Raw genomic sequence first — 7229 nt, 5'->3', positions numbered from 1 at the left:
TGATGGGGGGGGGGGGGCACTCATTTCGTCCCAGCTTTATTAGAGCTTCAATAAACTCTCGTGTTTCAACTTGTGAAGTGGTGTGTATTGTTTTATAAACTTTCGAAGTAAGGAATCTCGAAAATAACGTAACTTTAATGGGTATTTTTTAGGAACAGATTTTCAGAAACCTAGAAAATCTTGAACCTTGCCAAATTTATTTTAGAAAATTCCACCCCCTGGGAGCTTTACATTTTCGACTCTTGTAACTGAAGCTTTGTCATCACTTTTTGCGAGCTTTTTTTTACCTTGTCGGCATTTATTGAGGGATCGCGTTATTTGCAAAATTTTTCTTTGTGAGTTCACTTTAGAAAACCGACTAACTATTCGTGGACGAGCAATCTCGCAATAAATTCTATGATACTGCATTAAATTCGTAGCCGCTACTTTAGTTGAATATTATTACATACAGTACGTAACAGTTTTAATTACAAAACTCGTGGATTACGTCGTTAATCATTATTTAATAAACAGATAGCGTGACAAGTAATTAAAATTATACAGGCACGCACTGTATGAAACATTACCGTAAATACACGTACACTAGCGTTTTTCTACTCCAAGGTTGGTAAATATCCCTCGGCGCTCTTCAGATGAGACTGGTTCTGTTTGCTTTGTAAGACAGTAATTACTTTCATGCTCATTTCTTAAGCATTATGAGTATTAGTCTGGAACGAAAATGCGCGAATTTCCTCAATTTACATCCCCCATTAAGGGTAAATGCGTAGATTTTTCATCGTTACACCTTTATCGCCTTTCAGTCATTCGGGTCGCTAATGGCGAGTTATCAATTTAATCTAGCAAACTACGTCTAACGCTTAAATTAAGTTAAATACCATGTAGTGATGGCAAAAATAAAATTTACATAACTATTTTTTCATTAAGCGTTTTCTTTTCCTTATAAGAAATTCCGCTCCGTTCACTGTTCCACTATTTACTTCTTTATTGTTCGCCATCAAACGTACAATCAAAAATTGAAAGGACGAAACGTATTGTTCCCGTCATAAAAAAGCTCGAGTGAAAGTAATTGTAAATTCTTATATTGCGCAGCGTATTTTCGCGAAAAGTGTAATTCCGTTACAGGGAAATAATACACAATAATAAAATTCAATTACACCAGGACTTCGGTTCAGTATACACAAAGGAGGTGTGGGGTTTTGTCACAAAAACCACAGTAGTTCATAAGCTTCCATTACAGAAATTATCTGTATTGGCCCAGTTACTGATACAGAACTCCGGATACTGTAACCTTCTCATCGTTTTACTTTTAGGAAGTAGGCGGGTCCGTTAACTTGGCCCCCCCCCCCCTGAGAGATTTCATAGTCGTATTATTTTGAAATGAATGCGCTCGTTATGCGCTCATATGCGCCACCGATAATAACTCTTGCGCCATTATCGTTTTTTAGAAATCCGAAAAAACATTTGGGGGGGGCCAAGTGAACGTAGCCCCCCCCCGTACGTATTTTGTCCCTTGTAACTAAGTCACCTGATACATTTGGTTATGCGCTCAATTGCGCCACTTGAATTAAAGCTAGCGCCATTACGGTTAAGCCGTGACAAATTTTCAAAAAGTGGGGGGGCCAACTTAACGTTTTTAAAAGTTACTTTTTTTAACATCTTTTCATACGAAATTGTACTCTCAGGTATGCGCTGAAATGCGCCGTAAAAAGATATCTTTGCGCCATTATTGTTTTTTTGGTTATCCTTAAATATATTTGGGGGGAGGGGGGGCCAAGTGAACGGAATCCCCCATAACGCATTTTGCTACCGGTATTTGTGCCAATTGATACATCTGGTTATGAGCTCAATTGCGCCACTTGAATTAAAGCTAGCTAGCGCCATTACGGTTAAGCCATAAAAAATTTTTAAAAAGTGGAGGGTCTAACTTAGCGTTTTCAAAAGTTATTTCCGGAAGTGCGTCCATTTTGAAAATATTTTACATCGATTCGGCCTTCGGAGTAACTCCTAAATACAAATTTTTAAAAACCTACCTATTTTACTTTCCCAGAATCGTTTAACTAATGCTCCCAAAAAAACACCCTGTATAGTGTTTCTGAAACACTATAATGGCGCCAAGATTTTTGTTTACGGCGCATTTTAGCGCATGATGAAAGGTACGATGTAGTAGAAAAAACATGTTAAAAAACGTAACTTTTGAAAACGTTAAGTTAGCCCCCCCCCCACTTTTTAAAAAATTTTTATGGCTTAACCGTAATGGCGCTAGCTTTAATTCAAGTGGCGCAATTGAGCTCATAACCAGATGTATCAAGTGGCACAAATACCGGTAGCAAAATGCGTTATGGGGGATTCCGTTCACTTGGCCCCCCTCAAATATATTTAAGGATAACCAAAAACAATAATGGCGCAAAGATATCTTTTTACGGCGCATTTCAGCGCATACCTGAGAGTACAATTTCGTATGAAAAGATGTTAAAAAAAAGTAACTTTTAAAAACGTTAAGTTGGCCCCCCCACTTTTTGAAAATTTGTCACGGCTTAACCGTAATGGCGCTAGCTTTAATTCAAGTGGCGCAATTGAGCGCATAACCAAATGTATCAGGTGACCTAGTTACAAGGGACAAAATACGTACTGGGGGGGCTACGTTCACTTGGCCCCCCCCCCCAAATGTTTTTTCGGATTTCTAAAAAACTATAATGGCGCAAGAGTTATTATCGGTGGCGCATATAAGCGCATAACGAGCGCATTCGTTTCAAAATAATACGACTATGAAATCTCTCAGTGGAGGGGCCAAGTTAACGGACCCGAAGTAGGCTAGTTCAGAAACGTAATGGCTGCTTTATGTGCAAGTTTACTTGAGTAGGTAGCGATTGAAAAACACGAGGGAATACTTGAACTAAGTTTACCACAGAATCCGAAAACATGGCGAAATAAATACGTGACCAAATAAAGTCTAAGTATTTCCCCGAAACGAAACATTGCTCAATGTGTTACTTGAGCTTTTATAACCATTGAAGTTCAACACTATGAATTAAGCGACAGTCTTGCATACAAAGGGGGTTGAACTTCCCTTCTGTTCCCACCTTTTCAAGGCAAACTTAAAATGGAAGATTTAACCTATTTAGTTTCTTCGTCAATCTTCCAAATCTTCTCTTTGCTTCTAAAAACCTCTTTTATCGATGACTAAATTTGCATCTAACGGGTTAATACGTTGAATTGGTCGCGACAATTCTCCTCTAGCTGTTCGCCACTTGGCTACACGACACAACCCATCTTTTCGTGGATATAATTCCAAAATGTTTAGTAAAGGCCAATCTTTTGATTGTCGCCACCAAACAAAACCAATTCATCGACTCCAACGTTTCTCATGGCTTTTTTTTTAATTTACGGCGTAGAACAAGGACCTCAAATAATCAGAGTGAAAACCCCGACGTAAGTCTTTGATTAACTGCTGACGGTATTTTAACTTTCGACATAAATATTTACGGGAAATATAATCACAGTTCGGGATACCGATCTTCAGTATCCTTTGCAGAAACATGGATAGAGTGAGTGGGGTTAAATCGTTACTATCAGTGCTCAGGTATACATGATTAATAATTGTGTAACTTCCCACTCCGAATATAACGCAATGAAACGTTTTGCACCTTGGACACCAACTCTTTCGTGGCAATTTATTTAGTTACCTCGGTAAATACCGACTGTAAACAATATTTTTTTATATGAAAATTGTTTAACATTTTATTTCGCATATTAAGGCAGCATTCAGTTGTTTTTCTTTCAAAAAACAAATGAGTAACGAAAAACAATTGAATTTTTTAAATGGCAGTGTACGTTTTCATTAGGCTCATTTGATAGAAATTTTTTTTTCGATGATATAACGTTAGTACCCTTATTCAAGAAAATTTTTCAAAAAAAATTATTATAATTAAATGAATACCCTACAACAAAATAAATGTTTTCAATTCAGCTGCGTAAGAATTTGGACACCACAGTCTGGTCAGATAACTCCTTACCGACAATCTTTTGTAAATGGAACTTTATGACTGCTCCCACCAAATTAACTCTGTAGCTCGCGGATCGGACCACCAAAGGCACTTTAAATAATTTCGATCCCTTTTAGTGACACTGATCTGCAAGACTGCCCTTTGTATATCAGATATTGCTTCAAAACTCGAAAAGTATTTTGGGAATCTATCAAATTCGGTCCGGTTTCTAGACATACATTTAGGAGGACAGTGGCGACAACTTATAATAATCCGCCATATTGGGGCTAAAAAATTTGTTTGATTGTAGGATCAATATACCTTGTCATGTCAAAATGCGACCGTATAATAATAAATTTCAATTTCATTTAAAGACTCTCATTCAAAACTAACGGCGCAGAAATGATCGTTTTATGCAGAACAAGCTATGAGGAAACTACTGCCTCCCAAATTGAAAAAGTTATAAGTAAAACGGTATAAGAAGTATAAAATATGGGGCGATATCCAAAATATACATATAAAGGTAATCATTAATCATTAAATTGTGTTGGCCATTTCAGTGTGTTCTGTCGTTTTTTATCCCTCGTCGCGTTTTTCTCCTTCCGGAATAAAAAGTGTCAATTTAGTCCCTTTATTTTTTTTTTATTTTTATTATATTTGCTATTTCGGGATCTATGCCCATTTAGCAACATTTTCAGTAACTTATTCATTTACTCTATAGGAATAACACAGGACACACTCTTCTCGCCAAGAGGTCTATCATGGCATTTTACATTTAACAATACAGGTAGCGACCTTGATTTGTATAGGAGGGTAAGACAGAGGTTCAATACAGAGGATACATCATACAGATCCATGCACGCACACACCCTTAAATATTTAACCCAGTATTAGCTACGTATTCAATTACTATATCATAAATGCGTCTACAGTTGGAACTCAGTAGAGCAACGATGTTGATGGGAAAATGAATACCACTTTCTGTTAACCGTGCACTCATCTGATCAATGAAGGGCCTTCTCAGTTCGCAGTTAAAAAATATGTGATTCAAATCACCAGTCTCGAATCCACAATCACAACCCCGATTTTATACAAATTGAGATGGAAACCTCCCATGTCCAAATTTAAGATGTGCAATTGTCGAAAAGTATCTTTTTGGGGTATACTTATCAGAATACCATGGTCTAAACTTAACCGTTGGGTGGATTAAAGCATACTGTGTTTGTCTTTCTTTATAATACTCCTTCCAATAGATATCCCAGTCTTCAACTATGTTGCTTTTGAGAACATTCAGAAGGTCTGTTCTTGGTGTGGTACTCTCGAGACTGATCCCCTCTTGTACAGCTTGTTTAGCCAATTCGTCTACCAGTTCGTTTGCTTTTAAACCTGCATGTCCTTTAATCCAGTAAAACGCAACAGTATGTCCTTTCTTTATAATTTTAAAGGCTTCTGCTCTAATAGCGGTAATTAAAGGATGGGATTGAAAATAATGGACCCTTTTATTGATAGTGGCCAGGACACTCTTACTATCCGACATTATGGCCAGGTTCTTTGCTACATTACGTTTATAAAATATTTTAATGCTTCTAATATTGCAGTCGCTTCAGCTGTAAATATAGATTTGACCTTTCCAAGATTAAATAACTTTGAATATTTAGTCGATAGCTCGTAAAATGCACATCCGACTCCCACCTTGCTTTTAGAACCGTCTGTGAATATTATCTCCCAACATTTCAAGTTGTCTAAGGTGTTATAAAATAGTTGGCAATCATGTCTAAAATCCCCTATATAACTAGGGAAAAACGTTGGCAGACTTCCGACGTAAAAATCGTGATAGGAAGCGTCCGGAATTTCTTGTATCCAAAGAGGAATTTTTAATTCGTGAAGATAAAGGCTTGCCACGGAAAGCGGAGGAGACTTCTTTTTAGACCAAAAAGCCGAGGTTAAATCGTGAGACATAAGCTCTTGTAGCGAGTTGTAAATATTTTCCAGTTTTAGGGCGATTGTTTTCGTAACATATTTTAAAGCCAAATACTTTATTCGAAACTCGACTGGTGGTTCACGTGCTTCCACATACAATGCTTCTACAGGCGTTGACTTCATAGCCCCAATGCAGTGTCTTAAGGCTTTATTTTGAATGACTATGAGTCTTTTTAAATTTGGTTTTGATGCTGCTCCATATAAATGCAAACCATAATCTATTAGGCTTCTTGTAAGTGCTTTATAAACCTTTAATGCAGTTGGAAAATCCATTCCCCATCCCACTCTAGTCAATAATCTTAAAATATTGAGGGATTTTTCACATTTTTTAGCTAACATGTGTATATGTTCCGTCAAGTTTAGTTTGTAATCTAATCTGATCCCTAAGTATGTAACACTTTTAACGACCTGAAATAGTGTATTATCTAAAACCACAGGATTCAAATTATATCGCCTTTTCCGTGAAAAGAATACTACTGCAGATTTTTCAATACCCAATATCCAAACCATTGCTGGACATCCATTGCTTAACTTTCCGAATGGCTTTACGGAAACGCTCCTTGACCACAGATACATTCTTATGTGACGTGTAAATAATAAAATCATCAGCGTATTGAATTACACTGATGCTATCATCCTGCACAGTCAAGAAGTCGTGTGTATACAAATTAAACAGCATGGTTGATAGATCCCTGTGGAAGCCCCTCAAAAACACATCTAGGGCCTATAAATTGACCTTTGCCACTTCTTATATAAATCTCTCGATGAGAGTACAAACCGATCAGGTTTTGCGCTAGTTGGTTCGGGAATTCCAATTTAATGAGTTTCTTCTGCAAAATGTCTAATTTCACACATCCGTAAGCATCCTTGAAATCGATAAAAACCGCTCCTACTGTTTCTTTTTAGTCCCTTAATGGAAGATAAAACACGTTGATTTAGTAGATGGAGTACAAAAAGTAATATTCGTTTTGCTTCAGCAATCAACCGTGTTGATATTTAAACCAATTCAAGCGTATTTATGATCACAATTGAGCAGCATAATCATCTTTTTGTAATTAATTAATGAATCTCTACCAAACTATGGCTATATAGAACTGAATGTGTAAAAGTGTAAACCAATATAGCGACCGGAACGAACGACCAATCAAAAACGAGATACTCTGTTGTCGCCACTGCTGTAAATTAGGTCATTATAGGTTTAGAGAAGTTTAGTTTTTAGTTTTCGCTGATGTATTGAATACTGGCCGCAATTTAGTGGTCCTATCT

This window comes from Photinus pyralis, unplaced genomic scaffold (assembly GCF_008802855.1).
Source record: "Photinus pyralis isolate 1611_PpyrPB1 unplaced genomic scaffold, Ppyr1.3 Ppyr1.4_LG3b, whole genome shotgun sequence".
NCBI classification, from domain to species: Eukaryota; Metazoa; Arthropoda; class Insecta; order Coleoptera; family Lampyridae; genus Photinus; species Photinus pyralis.
Note: the sequence above shows the minus strand (reverse complement) of the source record.